The sequence below is a fragment of the Orcinus orca genome, chromosome 3 (genome assembly GCF_937001465.1).
Source record: "Orcinus orca chromosome 3, mOrcOrc1.1, whole genome shotgun sequence".
Taxonomy (NCBI): domain Eukaryota; kingdom Metazoa; phylum Chordata; class Mammalia; order Artiodactyla; family Delphinidae; genus Orcinus; species Orcinus orca.
The window spans coordinates 122301717-122320903 of NC_064561.1; the positions used below are offsets into that span (position 1 = coordinate 122301717).

At 39.3% G+C, this 19187-nt stretch overlaps 2 protein-coding genes across 3 annotated transcripts in view; one reads left to right on the forward strand and one right to left on the reverse strand.

Annotated features, from left to right (window-relative positions):
• Window positions 1-19187, forward strand: part of HOMER1 (homer scaffold protein 1) — a 608509-nt gene that overhangs the window by 317094 nt on the left and 272228 nt on the right. The gene's annotated exons all lie outside the window — the stretch shown is intronic.
• Window positions 1-19187, reverse strand: part of CMYA5 (cardiomyopathy associated 5) — a 108006-nt gene that overhangs the window by 74454 nt on the left and 14365 nt on the right. The window lies entirely within an intron of this gene.

Consider the following 19187-nt stretch of genomic DNA (forward strand, 5'->3'; position numbering starts at 1 on the left):
AAGGGAACTCCCATAAGGTTAACAGCTGATTTCTCAGCAGAAACTCTACAAGCCAGAAGGGAGTGGCATGATATACGTAAAGTGATGAAAGGGAAGAACCTACAATCAAGATTACTGTACCCGGCAAGGATCTCATTCAAATCCGATGGAGAAATGAAAAGCTTCACAGACAAGTAAAAGCTAAGAGAATTCAGCACCACCAAACCAGCACCACAATGAATGCTAAAGAAACTTCTCTAAGTGGGAAACACAAGAGAAGAAAAGGACCTACAAAAACAAACCCAAAACAATTAAGAAAATGGTAATAGGAACATATAAATCAATAATTACCTTAAACATGAATGGATTAAATGCTCCAACCAAAAGACACAGGCTTGTTGAATGGATACAAAAAAAAAGACCCATCTATATTCTGTCTACAAGAGACCCACTTCAGACCTAGGGACACATGCAGACTGAAAGTGAGGGCATGGAAAAAGATATTTCATTCAAATGGAAATCAAAAGAAAGCTGGAGTAGCTATACTCATATCAGATAAAATAGACTTTAAAATAAAGAATGTTACAAGAGACAAGGACACTACATAATGATCAAGGGATCAATCCAAGAAAAAGATATAACAATTATAAATATATATGCATGCAACATTGGAGCACCTCAATACATAAGGCAGCTGCTAACAGCTATAAAAGCAGAAATCGACAGTAACACAATAATAGTGGGGGACTTTAACACCTCACTTACACCAATGGACAGATCATCCAAACAGAAAATTAATAAGGAAACAGAAGCTTCAAATGACACAATAGACCAGATTGAGTTAATTGATATTTATAGGACATTCCATCCAAAAACAGCAGATTACACTTTCTTCTCAAGTGCACATGGAACATTCTCCAGGATAGATCACATCCTGGGTCACAAATCAAGCCTCAGTAAAGTTAAGAAAATTGAAATCATATCAACCATCTTTACTGACAATAACGCTATGAGACTAGAAATGAATTACAAGGAAAAAAACGTAAAAACCACAAACACATGGAGGCTAAACAATACGTTACTAAATAACCAAGAGATTACTGAAGAAATCAAAAAATACCTAGAGACAAATCACAATGAAAACACGACGATCCAAAACCTATGGGATGCAGCAAAAGCAGTTCTAAGAGGGAATTTTATAGCTATACAAGCCTACCTCAAGAAACAAGAAACATCTCAAGTAAACAATCTAACCTTACACCTAAAGGAACTAGAGAAAGAAGAACAAACAAAACCCAAAGTTAGCAGAAGGAAAGATATCATAAAGATCAGAGCAGAAATAAATGATATAGAAACTAAGAAAATAGCAAAGATCAATAAAACTAAAAGCTGGTTCTTTGAGAAGATAAATAACATTGATAAACCATTAGCCAGACTCATCAAGAGAAAGAGGGAGAGGACTCAAATCAATAAAATTAGAAATGAAAAAGGAGAAGTTACAACAGACACCGCAGAAATACAAAGAATCCTAAGAGACTACTACAAGCAACTCTATGCCAATACAATGGACAACCTGGAAGAAATGGACAAATTCTTAGAAAGGTATAACCTTCCAAGACTGAACCAGGAAGAAACAGAAAGTATGAACAGACCAATCACAAGCAATGAAATTGAAACTGTGATTAAAAATCTTCCAACAAACAAAAGTTCAGGACCAGATGGCTTCACAGTTGAATTCTATCAAACATTTAGAGAAGAGCTAACACCCATCCTTCTCAGACTCTTCCAAAAAACTTCAGAGGGAGGAACACTCCCAAACTCATTCTATGAGGCCACCATCACCCTGATACCAAAACCAGACAAAGATACTACAAAAAAAGAAAATTACAGACCAATATCACTGATGAATATAGATTCAAAAATCCTCAACAAAATCCCAGCAAAGAGAATCCAACAACACATTAAAAGGATCATACACCACTCTCAAGTGGGATTTATCCCAGGGATGCAAGGATTCTTCAATATACACAAATCAATCAATGTGATACACCATATTAACAAATTGAAGAATAAAAACCATATGATCATCTTGATGCAGAAAAAGCTTTTGAAAAAATTCAACACCCATTTATGATAAAAGCCTTCCAGAAAGTGGGCATAGAGGGAACCTACCTCAACATAATAAAGGCCATATACAACAAACCCACAGTAAACATCATTCTCAATGGTGTAAAAATGAAAGCACTTCCTCTAAGATCAGGAACGAGACAAGGATGTCCACTCTCACCACTATTATTCAACATAGTTTTGGAAGTCCTAGCCATGGCAATCAGAGAAGAAAAAGAAATAAAAGGAATCCAAATTGGAAAAGAAGAAGTAAAACCGTCACTGTTTGCAGATGACATGATACTATACATAGAGAATCCTAAAGATGCCACCAGAAAACTACTAGAGCTAATCAATGAATTTGGAAAAGTTGCAGGATACAAAATTAATGCACAGAAGTCTCTTGCATTCGTATACACTAATGATGAAAAATCTGAAAGAGAAATTATGGAAACACTCCCATTTACCATTGCAACAAAAAGAATAAAATACCTAGGAATAAACCTACCTAGGAAGACAAAAGACCTGTATGCAGAAAACTATAAGACGCTGATGAAAGAACTTAAAGATGATACCAACAGATGGAGAGATATACCATGTTCTTGGATTGAAAGAATCAATATTGTGAAAATGACTATACTACCCAAAGCAGTCTACAGATTCAATGCAATCCCTATCAAATTACCATTGGCATTTTTTAAAGACCTAGAACAAATCATCTTAAAATTTGTATGGAGACACAAAAGACCCCGAATAGCCAAAGCAGTCTTGAGGGAAAAAAACGGAGCTGGAGGAATCAGACCCCCTGATTTCAGACTATACTACAAAGCTACAGTAATCAAGACAATATGGTACTGGCACAAAAACAGAAACATAGATCAATGGAACAAGATAGAAAGCCCAGAGATAAACCCATGCAACTATGGTCAACTAATCTATGACAAAGGAGGCAAGGATATAAAATAGAGAAAAGACAGCCTCTTCAATAAGTGGTGCTGGGAAAACTGGACAGCTATATGTAAAAGAATGAAATTAGAACACTCCCTAACACCATACACAAAAATAAACTCAAAATGGATTAGAGATCTAAATATAAGACCGGACACTATAAAACTCTTAGAGGAAAACATAAGAAGAACACTCTTTGACATAAATCACAGCAAGGTCTTTTTTGATCCGCCTCCTAGAGTAATGGAAATAAAAATAAATAAATGGGACCTAATGAAATTTAAAAGCTTTTGCACAGCAAAGGAAACCATAAACAAGACGAAAAGACAACCCTCAGAATGGGAGAAAATATTTGCAAACGAATCAACGGATAAAGGATTAATCTCCAAAATATACAAACATCTCATGCAGCTCAATATGAAAAAAACAAACAACCCAATCCAAATATGGGCAGAAGATCTAAATAGACATTTCTCCAAAGAAGGCATACAGATGGCCAAGAAGCACATGAAAAGCTGCTCAACATCACTAATTATTAGAGAAATGCAAATCAAAACTACAATGAGGTATCACCTCACACCAGTTAGAATGGGCATCATCAGAAAATCTACAAACAACAAACGCTGGAGAGGGTGTGGAGAAAAGGGAACCCTCTTGCACTGTTGGTGGGAATGAAAATGGATACAGCCACTATGGAGAACAGTATGGAGGTTCATTAATAAACTAAAAATAGAATTACCATATGACCCAGCAATTCCACTACTGGCCATATACCCAGAGAGAACCATAATTCAAAAAGACACGTGCACCCCAATGTTCATTGCAGCACTATTTATAATAGCTAGGTCGTGGAAGCAACTTCATGTCCATTGATAGATGAATGGATAAAGAAGATGTGGTACATATATACAGTGGAATATTACTCAGCCATAAAAAGGAACGAAATTGGGTCATTTGTTGAGACGTGGATGGATCTAGAGATTGTCATACAGAGTGAAGTAAGTCAGAAAGAGAAAAACAAGTATCGCATATTAACACAGATATATGTGGAACTTAGAAAAATGGTACAGATGAACCGGTTTGCAGGGTAGAAATTGAGACACAGATGTAGAGAACAAACATATGGACACGAAGCAGGGAAAGTGGCAGGGTGGTTGGGGTGGTGGTGTGACGAATTGGGCAATTGGGATTGAAATGTATACAATGATGTGTATAAAACTGATGACTGATAAGAATCTGCTGTATAAAAAAATAAAATAAAATTCAAAAAAAAATGTCATTCCACTGTTTTCTACTTCCATTGTTTCACCTAAATCAGCTGTTAGTGTGTTGTTGCTTTCCTGAAGGTAATCTGGGTTGTTTCCCCATCACCACCCACAAGCTGTTTTTAGGATCTTGTTGTTGTCTTTAGTTTTCAAAAATTTTACTAACATGTGCTTAGGAATCTTATCCTGCTTGGAGTTTGTATGGCTTCTTCAATCTACACATTTATGTCTTTCATCATTTTTGAGAAATTCTCAGTCATACTCTGTTCAAATATTACTTCTGTCCCATTTTTCTCTTCTCTTGTTCTGAGATTCTAATATTTCATAACTTAGAACTTCTCATAGTGTCTTATCCGTGCTTCATTTGGATGTTTCTTCCGATCTATTATCCAGTACACTAATTCTCTTTTCAACTGTGTCTAAACTGCTACTAAAATCATCAAATATGTTACTTTTTGTTATTGTATTTTTCAATTCTAGGATTTCTATTCTACTAATTGTTTCCAGTTCTCTGACAGTTCTCAATCTTGCCTTTTATATCCATGTCCCTACAAATAACTTAAGCATTACATAAGCACAGTCCCCCTCCAGGAGCCCTTCCCTTTCCATAACAGTCCAGCTATGCCCTAATAAGTATGACTCTTTGTGAGATAAGAACTTGAAGGAATTGTGTGCTATGCTATTTCTTCATTTCTAAACTTCCCCTTAATAAGCCCTATATTTGCATTGTGTGACATAGTAGTGTGTATATGTCCATGCCCCTTTGTATAGTAAGGCTGGATGTGATAACTCCTTAATGGTGTTTTGGTATGCTTGCCGATGATATCCTTATATCCCACTGTTAAATTGACATTATATTTTCTAAATTTATTTTGAGCTGTACTAGTATAAATCATTTCTAAAAAGATGAATTTTGTTAAATGTGCTGGAAAAATCTAACTTCTGAAGTTCCAGAATGGAGGATAAAGTCCTGGAATATGACCATGTCAAGAAGTCCCTGTTTCCTGTTTAAGCCCTTTCACTTTAGCTGAAACTGAAACTACTAACTTGTTGAAAATTAAGTAATTGATCATGAATGGAAAGAGCCTTGTGGTTTTATAATATTTCTTATTTTATAAGTAAGGGAACCAAAGAAAGGTAATACATATATATCCAAATTGAAATTTTTAAAGAACAAAATGGCTACCAAAGAGGAGCTACCAAAATAATAATTTCCCTTATTTTATCATATTTGTTTCGAATTGGCACTTTGATTTTTTACTTAAAGAAAAAAAAAAACTACATTTCTGAAGAAGTGAAACAGGTCCTCAAACTATTTTTATCTGAAAGCTAAGATTTATAACTATTAGATTTTATTTTTCTTAGGCTAAAGCTTTGTATTTCAGGAACTGGTAGTCCTGTCCTCTGATTAGCAGTTAAAGTGACATTAAAGTTCCTTATAGGAATATAACTATGAACAATACCTTAGCTTTTTATGCTATCTTATTCTACTCTCAAGCAACCACAGTGCACTAACGGGAAGTATATCAAACAAAAGGAGGTAATGGGTAGAATTTTTTCCTACTAAATCTGCCAAAATGCGTTTAGTATCTATTATAACACAGCAATGAAGTCATATATAATCTTGCTTATGTTGCAGACTTTGAAAGCATAAGTTTTTAAAGCATAAAATGCTAAGCAAGCTTGTGATTTTATAATATGATCTGTTAATATTTTATGTGGGCCCTAAAAGCATAATAAGCAGGTCTTAAAAGCATAATCACTAATTCTACAATTAATATTTCACCAAGAATTAATTGAATAACCATGTCCTTCACAGAAAATTAATCATATGCATTGCTGAACAAAAGTAATATAAAATAGCTTGGGTTAAAAGCTTATAAGCCATGAAAAAAACCATGAAACTATGAATGAAAAAATTATTATACAGATTATCATGCCCTAATATAAAGTACTCGTTTTGTGGGTATAATAAAGACCACTCAAGTTCATTGTGGATGAGAAGAATAAGCGTCTTATTGTCACAGTGACCAGACATTTCATAAGCCTGGAAGTTAGGGCCCCATACTATTTGAAATCCAGTTATCTTTCTAGCTTTACCTTCTGCTCTTCTCTTTCATGAATCCTGTGCTCCAGCCAAACATTGGCCTTACCCCTCATGCTTTGCTTACATACTTCTCTGCACTAGGAATGAATCATCTCTGCACATTCTAACTTTACAGCCTTCAGAGACCAGCTTATATATCAACTTCTCCATGTAGCTGTCAATGACTCTTCAAGCCAAAAGTAATTTTCTTCCTCTGAAATTCTAGAATCCTCATGTAATCTTCTCCTATGGCATTTACCACCATACATTAGAGTTATTTTGTCATAGATCTTAGCTACTCTACAAGGCTGTAAACTACCTGTGAGCAGGGTTCATATCTTTTAGCGCTTCTTTTAGGGGCTTTCCTCTTGCGAAGTCTTTCCAAAACATTCACCTTCATTTTCAGAGGAACAAGTCTTTTACTTTTGCACTCATTTCATCAGCTTTGGTAATATTTAATTATATCACGAAATAACAAGTGCAACCAGGATAAAAAGGTTTAGAATAATCACAACTGACCCTTAGTAAAACTGCAACTCAAAATGATGGGTATTATTAGATAGGAGCCTCCTATGAGGAGTGGTTAACTTGCCTTAGGCATTAGTCTATTTTACAGAGAAAATGGGGAGCTTTGGTTACACCAGCCAATTAGGTTTAGTGGAAAGTAATTTTAAAAAGCTTACATTCCTTTCTCTTTCATTTCTAGTTTCCATTCATTAGCATTTATACCCATAAAATTTCTGTTTCAGATAATTTCAGAACTATGAAACTTCAACCATCATTGACTTTCAACTGATTTCACATTGAAGCCCAAGGTCAAGATTCATTCATCCAACAAGTATTTATTGAGCTCCAATTATGTACTAAGTACTATGTTAGACATGATTTTTTACAGCAAGACAGCCATTTGCTGCAAATTTTCTAGAAGATCTTTACAGTCACTTTAGATTAACCAATTTGGTCTGAGCTATAGATTTATGGTAGAACTGTAAATTAACTTTTCCTTTTTTTGTTCTTTTGAAATCTAAGGTGATTTCAATGTTGCCACTAGAGGCAGCTCAACAGTAAAGCAAATTAGGTGCTTGCCTCAGCCCTCGCCCGTATAAGAGCATCACTAGATACAGTCAGCATTCTCCCAGCCTAGCTTGAGAACACTCAGTGTGTGAACATTTTCCTGCTTCATCCATACAAGGGTGTATGAAGAAACTCCATTCACATCTTTTTAGCCTTTTTAAAGGACTTTTTTAATCTGTAAAATATTTTAAAATACACGATAGCAATTAATTTAAAATTATTAGCTGGGACATTAATTTCTCATTCCAGGTGCTTCTTTCCATGTGGAAGGACATCTATTAGTGTAACACTCCTTCCTGGCTAGCTTCCCTCTGTCTCTTCCCCATTCTACTCTGTTCCTTCTACTGTTAAGTACACAGGTATGTTCTCATGTGGAGAGGCCTGTAGGTCTTCAGAGGTCATGACTGGGTATATAAATCTGTCTCTGAGATTTGGTATGAGAAAGCACATTGTGGTCCTATACCTGAGCCACATTCTTTGATATTAGGTTTATCAGTAATAATTGATGTTTTGATCTCTAGCTGCTATTCCTTTGATTATCTACCAATTATTTCAGAACTTAGGCAGGGAAAAGAGGTAATTATACTTGCCAAAGCCCAATATAAATAAATGGACACATGTACAGCAGTTGGTAAAGCCCAAAGGACATCACTTGACAGCAAGAACAGATACGATAGCTAACCTACATGCTTGTGATTATCCACCATAAACTGATATGTGGACCAATCAGACCAAGAGAAATTCACCAATCAGACTCAGTAATGCCCTGATGACATAGGGGTCTCCTTCACAAACACACAGGCATGTGTCTCTTTATATGCACAAGCTTTAAGAACCCCATAACTACAATGGTTGAAACGATGCTTTATAAGCAACATAGACCAATTTTAAAAGTGTACTACCCATGGTCAGTGATAAATAATAGTATATCCATGGCAAAAATGTCCATGAGCTGTCAAGAATAAGGGTTGACAATTTGAGTCAGAATATGCAAAAACGATAAAAGTTGGTATTCTTTTTTTTTTTTTTTTTTTTTTCAGTACGCGGGCCCCTCACTGCTGTGGCCTCTCCCGCTGCGGAGCACAGGCTCCGGACGTGCAGGCTCAGCAGCCACGGCTCACAGGCCCAGCCGCTCCACGGCATGTGGGACCTTCCCAGACCGGGGCACAAACCCATGTCCCCTGCATTGGCAGGCGGACTCCCAACCACTGCGCCACCAGGGAAGCCCATAAGTTGGTATTCTTAAATGCCTCAGGTTACTTTGGCTTAGGGCCATGCTAGCTCTAAGGCTGATTCCTCTGCCACCAGCTAACAGGAAGAAGGCAACCTGGATTTTTTCGTGCTTGCTCTGACGCTTACCCACTGTCCGGTTTTCAGCATGTAAACAAAACAAAGTCTATGCTCTCATGTTGCTTAAATTTTATTAGAGGGGAAGACAGAGAATGAATAAATGTTGGGTGGTGATAAGTGCTATGAAGAAAATGAAACAGGATAAATGGGATAGAGGGCAACGGTTATGATTTGGGGTGCTATATTACATAAGGTAGCCAAGGAAGAGCTCACAATTAAAGAGATATTTGAGCAGAGATTTGAAGGGAATGAGCATGAAAATATTAGGAGAAAGAGCATAGCAAACAATAGTATTAAAGTCGCGGACGTGAGACTGCTTGGCAAACACAAACAGCAAAGACGGCAGTGTATTGGAGTATAATGAGAGAGAAAGGTGAGGTCAGAAAAGTAGCCAGGAGCCAGTTCACTTGGGCTTATAGGCCACAGGAAGGGTTTGGATTTCACTCCCAATGAGACGGTAAGCCACTGGACTGTCAGCCCTGCCATCTTCGAGGAGCTCAGAGATTGGCAGCTACTCAGTCTAAGCTGGTTGGGGTTCATTTACCCCCCTGCCCTACCTCAATCAGGAATTTGAATCTTAAGCAGGGTGACTAGAAGGCTGAAAATCCAGGGCACTCAGGCCAGATAATCAGTCCTTCTTGTTCCCTGGACCCCACCCAGCACTCCGCTGGTTCCTGCCTGGTTCTCCAGTCTACCTGTGAGCTCTTTAAAGTTCTTCTAATAGATTCCATGTTCTGTTTGGTATATAAAGAGTTGCTTCTTTGCTCGCTATTAGAGATGGCTAACTTACCACTGCTTATTTCGCATCTTCGGGGGCCTCCAGATACTCTCCATTTCCCAGCATCCCTTGAGTTAGGTGTGGTCAGGTGGCAGTCAAGTGATGGAGTTCCAGCCAATGGAAGGTAAGCACTAGTAATGTTTCTAGGCATTTCTAGGCATTTCGAGGCATGGATCGCTAAGATCTCCCAGACATGATCCTCTGTACTTTTTCCCATGCATAGCTTGAAGCATGGCAACCTTAAATGCCACATACTGAGGAGGATAGAGCCACAACAGCTAAGGTGCCTCAGTCACTACTTGGAGGAGGCCTGCCTAATGAGGAATACCTGCATAGGACTTTTAATCAAGCTCAAGAGAAACTTTTATTATACTAAGTTACTGAGATTTGGTTTGCTACAGCAGCTAGGGCTATCTTTTTTTGTTTTTTAATAAATTTATTTATTTATTTTTGGCTGTGTTGGGTCTTCATTGCTGCACATGGGCTTTCTGTGGTTGCGGTGAGCAGGGGCTACTCTTCGTTGCGGTGGGCATGCTTCTCATTGCGGTGGCTTTTCTTGTTGCGGAGCACAGGCTCTAGGCGTGTGGGCTTCAGTAGTTGCAGCACATGGGCTCAGTAGTTGTGACTCGAGGGCTCTAGAGCACAGGCTCAGCAGTTGTGGTGCACGGGCTTAGTTGCTCCGCGGCAAGTGGGATCTTCCCGGACCAGGGCTCGAACCCACGTACCCTGCATTGGGAGGCAGATTCTTAACCACTGCGCCACCAGGCAAGTCCCTAGGGCTATCTTATCTAATACCTTTCATTTAAACCCGAACTACACCTCTCAGTCATCATTAAACATCTCACTCCAACATTAAACATCTGTACTCCTTGACACAGAAAACATTTTTTTGAGATATATATAAATATAATGTTAACTCTGATTACACAAGTAAATGAGAATATTCTTGTTGTAAAAAATTAATCTAGGGGCTTCCCTGGTAGCGCAGTGGTTGAGAGTCCGCCTCCCAATGCAGGGTTCGTGCCCCGGTCCGGGAAGATCCCACATGCCGCAGAGCAGCTGGGCCCGTGAGCCATGGCTGCTGAGCCTGCACGTCCGGAGTCTGTGCTTCGCAACGGGAGAGGCCACAACAATGAGAGGCCCGCGTACTGCAAAAAAAAAAAAAAAAATTAATCTAACATTGATAGGCAAAATCTCCCATAACTACCACAACCCCCATTTCAGTCCCATAACTAGAGATAATGCTGTTAATCGATATTTTGCAAAATAAAAAACAAAACAAAAACTGAGCCTCGTAAAATAAATAATGGAAATTCCACTGTTAAATTCTAACAAGTACTCACCATGTGCAAACTAACGGGAATCTAAGAAGAATAAACACAGTGCCAGCCTTCCAGGAGCTTAGAGTTAGCATGTAAGAATATCTGCAGACAGATCATTATAATACAGTGCAACACATGTGAGAACAGAAAGAATGTGCAAAGCGCATCAGACATGGATGTACAGAGACGGAAATTTTTAAAAATTTGGAGTGGATTCAGGCAGGCTGTGTGAATACACGTGTGAAAGGAGGGGTCTGGAATATAATACAGAGTTTAAAAGGCTGATGTAAGGTTTTGCAAGATGAAAATTAGTTTTCCAGGAGGACCAGGTTGGGGGTAATTCAGGTAAAAGGAACAACATAGGCCAAAGGAGGGAGGTGTGACACCATACGGTATGTCTGGGGGTACTTTGTGGCACCTTCAAAAACGTCTGTAATCTCCTTAAAAATCAAAAGACTCAGTGGCACATATGTTAGTATTAGGTAGATGCTTCCAATGCTACTCCAACCCCAAGCAGATTGGGAAATACCCATCACCCTGTCTTTCCCAGGGCTTTAGAACAGTCCTGATAATTAGTTAATGATGGGATGCACATATATTTGCTATTAAAGGCTGAGATAACTTGAGTCATTGAGTGCCTAAGACATGTGCTTGACCTTACAACAAGGACTAGATGAAGAAGTGATCCATTTGAAAGTACAAGGTTTCAAAATAGTGACTATCTTCCTTCTTTCTTACTCCCACCCCTCCCCAACCAAATTATTACATGTGGACCACATGCCTAAGCTTTTCCATTTACTTCAAGTAAGAAATGTCTACCTGCTAGTGGATAAAGGTGTTATATGACCCATAAGAACAGTGAAATTATAGGAGTTACTTATCTGCCCAGAGTTAAAAAGAGTACTTTGAATTTTGGACTGAGTAATCAAGTTATAAATACTTAGGGAGTGGACTTCCCTGGTGACACAGTGTTTAAGAATCCGCCTGCCAATGCAGGGGACATGGGTTCAAGCCCTGGTCCAGGAAGATCCCACATGCTGCAGAGCAACTAAGCCCATGCACCACAACTACTGAGCCTGCGCTCTAGAACCCGTGAGCCACAACTACTGAGCCCACGTGCCACAACTACTGAAGCCCACAGGCTCTAGGCACATGTGCCTAGAGCCCATGCTCTGCAACAAGAGAAACCACGACAATGAGAAGCCCGCGCACTGCAACGAAGAGCAGCCCTCGCTCGCCGCAACTAGAGAAAGCCCGCGCACAGCAACGAAGACCCAGCAGAGCCAAAAATAAATAAATAAATTTATAAAAAAAAGAAAATACTTAGGGAGTATCTATCCATTCAGGGCCTGCATGAGCTGGGGGCTATGTCTCAATTGAATAAATTGCAGGCAGACGTCTGAATGCACCAAAGAAAAGTATAAAACTCATCCACTAAATTCTCCACTATCGCAGAAAACTAAGGGCAAAAGATGCCAGGTCTAGAGAACCAAAGTAAATGACCTACGTACAGTGTGACAGGGCTAGTTCATAGCTTAGTGCCTACTACAGAGCAAAACATGGGCAAGTCAATTATTTGTGGTCTTGGCAGCTCCTCGACAGTGGGAGTTCCTCAGTGTCACTACTGACATTTTGGGCTACAAAAATTCCTTGCTGTGGGAGCGAGCATGCGTGCTCAGTGGCACCCTGACCTCTACCTACCAGATGCCAACAGTACCCTACTCCTAGTTCTGACAACGAAAAATGTGTCCTCAGAATTATACTAGCTGAGTATAAGAGTGAAAGAGTGTACAAGAGTGAAAGAGCAAATGAATAGATAAATAAGTAAGTAAATAAATAAATAAATAATCAACCACGGGCAACATTAACCTTGGCTGAGGATATATGGAAAAACCACGGAGGATAAGAACATTCCATGTTCTGGGATTCCCAGTTGAGGAGTTAAATACAGGCTTAGCTCTTTAGCACTAGAATTCTTCAAAAGCTACTGAGTATTAGCACAGAACAGAAACGGTACCCCACCAGCCACTGCTGTCAAATTCCTGTGAAAGTTGAGTGGTGGTTACTAAGAGACAGAGTACTTCATCTGAATAGAATGTGTCAGGCTGGGATCTTTTAAAATAAATCAGTGAGTCGGGACAGACTTCTCCCCTGCTGTTCCACAGACTCCTTTTTTTTTTTTTTACTACAATTATAATTCCATAAAAGCACAGAGGATTAGGGCCAATTGATCCAAAAAGTAGGAGAAATTTGATCAAGTTCCCTCATTTCCTTAGTGACCCTCCTGCAATTTTTCTTAAGTTTGCAACAGAGAAAGAGCCATTAAATTGTGACCTTGAAAATAAAAAGAATACATTTAAAAATGAAACTCAGCTCCTCTATTAGATGAAACGGGGGTTTGCCCACATGCCTAGTATATAATGGCAACAGTTTTTCTTTTTTCTGTTGTTTTTTAAAGGAAATAATAGTAATAAAACACAACTAAAGATCCCACATACCGCAACAAATATCCTGCATGCAGCAACTAAGACCCAGTGTAGCCAAATAAATAAATATTAAGACACACACACACACACACACACACACACACACCCCAAAGCCTCACTCCAGCAGATACTAGAGAAATGAGCAAGGCTGGGTGAAAATCCTCCCAGCCCTGAAGCTTCAAGAGGGAAGACACTTCTGCCTGTGTCAGCAGAGAGGCTTTGGGGCCAGGGGTTGGCTGTCCTGGGGCTTTCTGGATCAACCTCACAGAGCTATACCACTGGAGGCACAATGAGGGCGCCCTCCAGCTATGGAGAGAACATCCTTGAGAATCTTGTGTGCTACATATAGAGGAGTACAAGATGTACAGGGGAGAGGAGTTAAACCAGAACATTCTGACTGAGTGACAGCCACACACCTTCTCTTTAATTCCCAAGTGCTCCTCCAGGGACTTTTGATCTAGTCCCCAAACTAATGCTGCCAATAATCCCTCAAGGAAAATTAATCATAACGTTACAGCTACTGACAAACCCTCAGACATTTTTTGCTAGATCAGCTCTGGACAATAACTCATTAACATCCTTAACTGTATGGTTTCTGCAAGTGCGGTATTAGGAAGTGTGTTCTTTTGTGCACACGTAAAATGTTTAGAAAATTTTCCAATCTCCATTTTTTTCTTTATTCTCAAATCAATGATCTATAAAGGTTGTGTGGGACACTTTACCTTTTTTAAAAATGCATTTTTTATTTCCCTCTCCAATGCAGCCTTAATACGGGAGAAGTGCAACCTGAAAGATTCATCTCTCAAGAACACAGTTTACAAAGTCTGGTCATAAAATCTACATTGATAACTAAATTTTGTATCTCTCCTTTTCAACTTTCCAAGCAGTTGTCTGGGTATCTTACATTCTTATACTCATTCTACCTTTAGTGGTTATTACACTTTAATCAAACTCTGTCATGCTAGGTTGGCGGCAGGGGTACCTGATTCCCACAAAGTTGAAAGCACATCAGCAGTATCCTGGCTAGAGCCAGCAGGTAAGAAACTCTGGAAGAACCTATCTGATAGTCTCTCCTCCTCAGGCTCAAACACCACTGCTAGGAAGCAACAAGGAATATTTGACCTACAACAAAATGCAGACAGCAAAACCAACACCATAAAAGGAAGCATCTCAAATTCCAGAGGGAAAAAGAAACAAAGATATTAAATAAAATTCCTGTCGATACGTATTCTAAACTCACACAAGAGAATGAAAGTGGGAAATGCAAACCTTAGTATTACAATGAAAACAGTTTTGCCCTTGAGGATGCCCTGAAATGGGACCACACTTTGAGAACCACTGTCCTACAACCTCCTATTTAATGGTTAGCCTAGCATTCTACCACAGGATATAACACTTTATCCAACACCATGTTGTTGAACATTTAGACTGTTTCCAGGTTTTTGCCATTATACAAAAAGCTACAACAAACATCCTTAGAGATAGCTCTTTCTGCACATTTGTTTCCTTAGAATTAACACCTCAGGAAGTAGAATTTGAGAGTCAAAAACAAAGTTATTTTGTCAGGCTTTTTATACACACTGCCAATTTTCCCTCCAGAAAGGTTTATTAATTTGCATTCCTATCAGTGGCCTGTGCAAGTGCCTTCCATCCTGACCCACATGCCTATCAGCACCAGGTACCATGTGAGCTCTGTCCTGAGATCTGTTTTTAGAAAATCGAAATGTGACTGAGCTGGAGGTTAGTGAGCTCTGTCTCTTAGATGAACCACAATACTTGAGATTTACTGGAATTCTCTGCTTGCAGAGTACTTCTCTGATAATTCTACCAGAGTGTTTATTTACTGCTATTTCGAATTATTACATTAGTATTACCATGTGTTTTCCACTTGACAATAAGAAACCATGCCTCATTATCACAGAATATACCACAGTGCTGAGCCCATGGGACAGAGACTGCACTGGGTAGTAGTGGAAAGAGCACTTTTCACCTCAGTGCGACAGACCTGGGTTTAAATCGTCACTTCCCACTTACTAGCTGTGCAAGCTTGGGCGAACTACTTCCCCTTCCTTCCCTGAGCTTGAAGGTCATCACGGTAACAGGGAGACTAATACTTACTTCATAAGACAGCTGTGTTGAAATGCTGTGTGTAAAATGCATCATACCATACTAGGCAAATAACAAATGTTCCATTTGTTTGTTCTCTCTCTTTTCCTTTCCAGTGTTGAACTAACTTTGTGAAATCCAAACTCTGAGGATCTAAAAATTCACTCTGATTTATGAATAAGGCTATAATTAATGAAGGCAGAACGCATCTCTTTAACAATGATTACCTCTGGGAAGTGTAACTAAGCAAAATTGACAAGCATTCTAATTATTCTTCCTTGCATCACTCAATCGTTACTCATTCTCTCAGTAAGTCAATATCTATGAGTGTGTACCGTGTGTTCCAAAGACAGATTACACCCAGTCCCTAAACAAAACAGAAATGTAAAATGAAATCCTTTTTAGTGCCAGAATGCTAATTCTCTGATCACACTGAAACCTGAATTCAGAGAGAAGCCATTCAGAAAGTTATGCTGAGAGAGCTGTTCTAATTGTACATCTCTGCGGCTGCAGGAACATCACCCCGGGCCCTATTCTGGTTCAAAGCTGACACTTATTGCAGTGGGGCTTTAGGACTAGAATATTTTAATGTGACCCTGAAATGTATCCAAATATGAACAAGAAGGCTTTGACATTTTCTGATAACCCAACCAAGGAAATTAGAGAAAAGACACTAGTGAGATAGGTGCAGTCCAGGTTGAAGTTCACTCCTGGTTTTACCTCAAAATTTAAACAAAGCACAAATCAAGGAGAGTTATCTGTGCATCTGGGAGTACACCCCAACAAAGGTGTAGGGTGAGGAGTGTTCTCTGGGGAATAGCATTGCTAGTGATGGCAGTATGAACCCACAAAAATACTCAAGCCAGGGTATTTATACTGAAGGAAGGGAGGGGGAACTGACACTCATTCAGGCTCTACTCTGTCCCAGGCACACGTGATTTCCTTGTGCATTTCGTATTCTTGTTTACCCCACCCCACTGACACCTACATCTTTCAGAGTCTGAGGCTCAAAGAGGTCAAGTGGTTCTCAGAGGTATATTCTGGAGAACTGTGCGTGCTCAGGCTTTAACAACTCCAGGAGAGATGTAAAGAAACTCTGGGACTCTGATGCTTGAGGTCAAACTGAGATTGATCAAGAGCTTTTTGCTACCAGCACCTGAACGGTATATGCTAAAGTTGGTGTTAGTTCATCAGAAACTTCTCTTCAGGTCTATAACTCTATGTTCAGTAGACCTTAAAATATTGGCAATGGGAAGGCATGTGGATGGGAAGGATTAGTTCCTTCAGATCTGAGACAGGTTTTAAAAAATATGCTGGTGGCATGTTGTGGTCATGATATACCAGTGGCAGCTTTGGGTTTTGATAGTGTGGCTATCGATGTTCAAAAGATTCCTGATGGTGGGAAAAAAAAAAGTATTTCTTGAAATGTGGGGCATGACTCCAGCTTTAGGGGGTTCTTCTGACTAGCCCTGAGGAAGGGCACATGTGTAGCCAAGGTCTGTAGGGGAACAAGAACGTTAGAAATGTTAAGAAGAGGTGAGGGACTCGTGGTATTAAGGGCAAATGCCCTCAAGCTTGCTTAAATAGAAGGGATTTATCTTAAGGAAACAGAGATGTCTCATGAAATCCAAGGGCAGGCAGGAGGGGTATCCAGGCCTCACAGGGAAGAGAAAAAAGGAAAACCACCAGGAATCAAGGGATGTGTCTCTCTGTCTCTGTGTATGTGTCTCTCTCTCTCCTCTAACACAGCTACCTCTCTTTCTCTTGCACATGGCTCAACACAGCTGCCACCAAAGGACACCTTCAGTCCCAGAGTCTACAAAATTGTCTTGGAGTTCTTAGAGGTTTTTTTTGGTAACACACAATTTGTTCCCAAGGAGATTAAGCGATACACCAAAAACAAAAGCAGAAGCACCTGGCTTTCTGAAAAGGTGTTTTATTGCTTCTCCCTCTTCCCATCTCTAGATTCCAGAGAACAAAGAGAAAGGGATGGGAAAAGTGACATTACCTCACCTCTGGCTGTTGGCCTACCCTGCCTTGATGAAGGATGGAGCCCTTGTGGGTGACAGGACAGCTTCAAACATCTTTCTCTCTCTTACAGATGGGTAGACAGTAAGGTATACTCACAGAATTCTGAGCCAGTCATTCCTTGTAGGTGCTCTGTTTTGGGTGGATTGTTTTAAGGTTTTAGAAACTCATTTGGGTGATCCTGAATACAGAGTCTTAGCCTTCCCCTCTGTATAGGGTCTCCTCAAAACCCATCTTCTATACAAAAGTCCTCCCTTCTTCACAGTTTCACTTTCTATGGTTACCCACAGTCAGCAATGGTCCAAAAATATCAAATAGAAAATTCCAGAAATAAACAACTCATCAGTTTTCAATTGCGTGCCATTCAGAGCAGCGTGATCAAATCTTGCACCACGCCGCTCCATCCCACCTCACATGGACATCGTCTGCTCCTGACATCCAACCATCAACATCACACGGGCTCCATGAGCCAGATCACCCAAAGCTGATGATCCTGCTACTGACATACTGTCAGGTCAGTAGTAGCCTAACCCTACATCATAATGCCTATGTCACTCACATCCCTTTATCTCATCACATAGGCATGTTACCATCTCACAGAACCACAAGAAGAGTGAATGAAATACAGTAAGGTATTTTGAGAGAGAGAGACCACATTCATATAACTTGTTATAATATATAGTTGTAACTGTTCTATTTTGTTATTAGTTATTGTTGTTAATCTCTTACTGTTCCTAAGGGTTCAGTACTACCTGTGGTTTCAGGCATCCTCTGGGGATCTTGGAAAATATCCACTGTGTATAAGAGGGGACTACTGTACTCTGGGCTCCCTGACCTGACAGATAGCTTTTATTTAGCATTACATAGCAATTTTTTCTGGATACCATCCCAGATACCAAATTATGCTCAGCAATTTTAGCTAGTGTTCTTCTTGGACAGATGTAAATTTAAAATCTTTTTTTAACTAACAGAAAAATAAACTAATAATTTTCGAAAACATGACAACCAATATTCTATGACAAAATATTAAAAAGATCAAAATAACATTGAACAGATCTCCAAAAAGTCGAGACCTGTCCTCAAACCCTTCTCTTCTAAAACTAGCTAAACAGAATTCGTGTCTCCATTTCTAAGTTACCAGAAAAGCGAATCTGACACTACTTGAGTCTCATTTCTCCCCGTGACCAGGGTCAGAGCAGCCCACTTTGTGAGTTGCAGCACAATTCTCCACAGGAGGATTGACCTAGGTATACAGACTAAAAGGATTAGAAGGCAATTAATTTTCTGATAATAGCAAACAGATAGTTGACAGATTTTAATAGGGCTTTGAAACCCCAAAGCAGAGATACCAAGGTACGTAAGATAGGCCATGCTGAGGCCTAAATGAAAGAATTGTTTGTTTTTATCATAAAATGTAAAGTCAAAGCTAGACTAAACAGGGATATTCAGATTCAGCAGATATTTAATGGGAAAAGGTACTTCAACCTTATATGGTTGTATATTTGGTCGTTGCTCTGTGTTGTACTTTCAATTAAATTCCTTATGGAAATGTTAACTAGTTGATTTGCTCCATTGTTTAAATAAAGTGTTGTATATCCATAGAAAAAGCAAAATCTACTGCATCCTATGTTAAAAATCCTGAGGGTCAGGTAACACCTG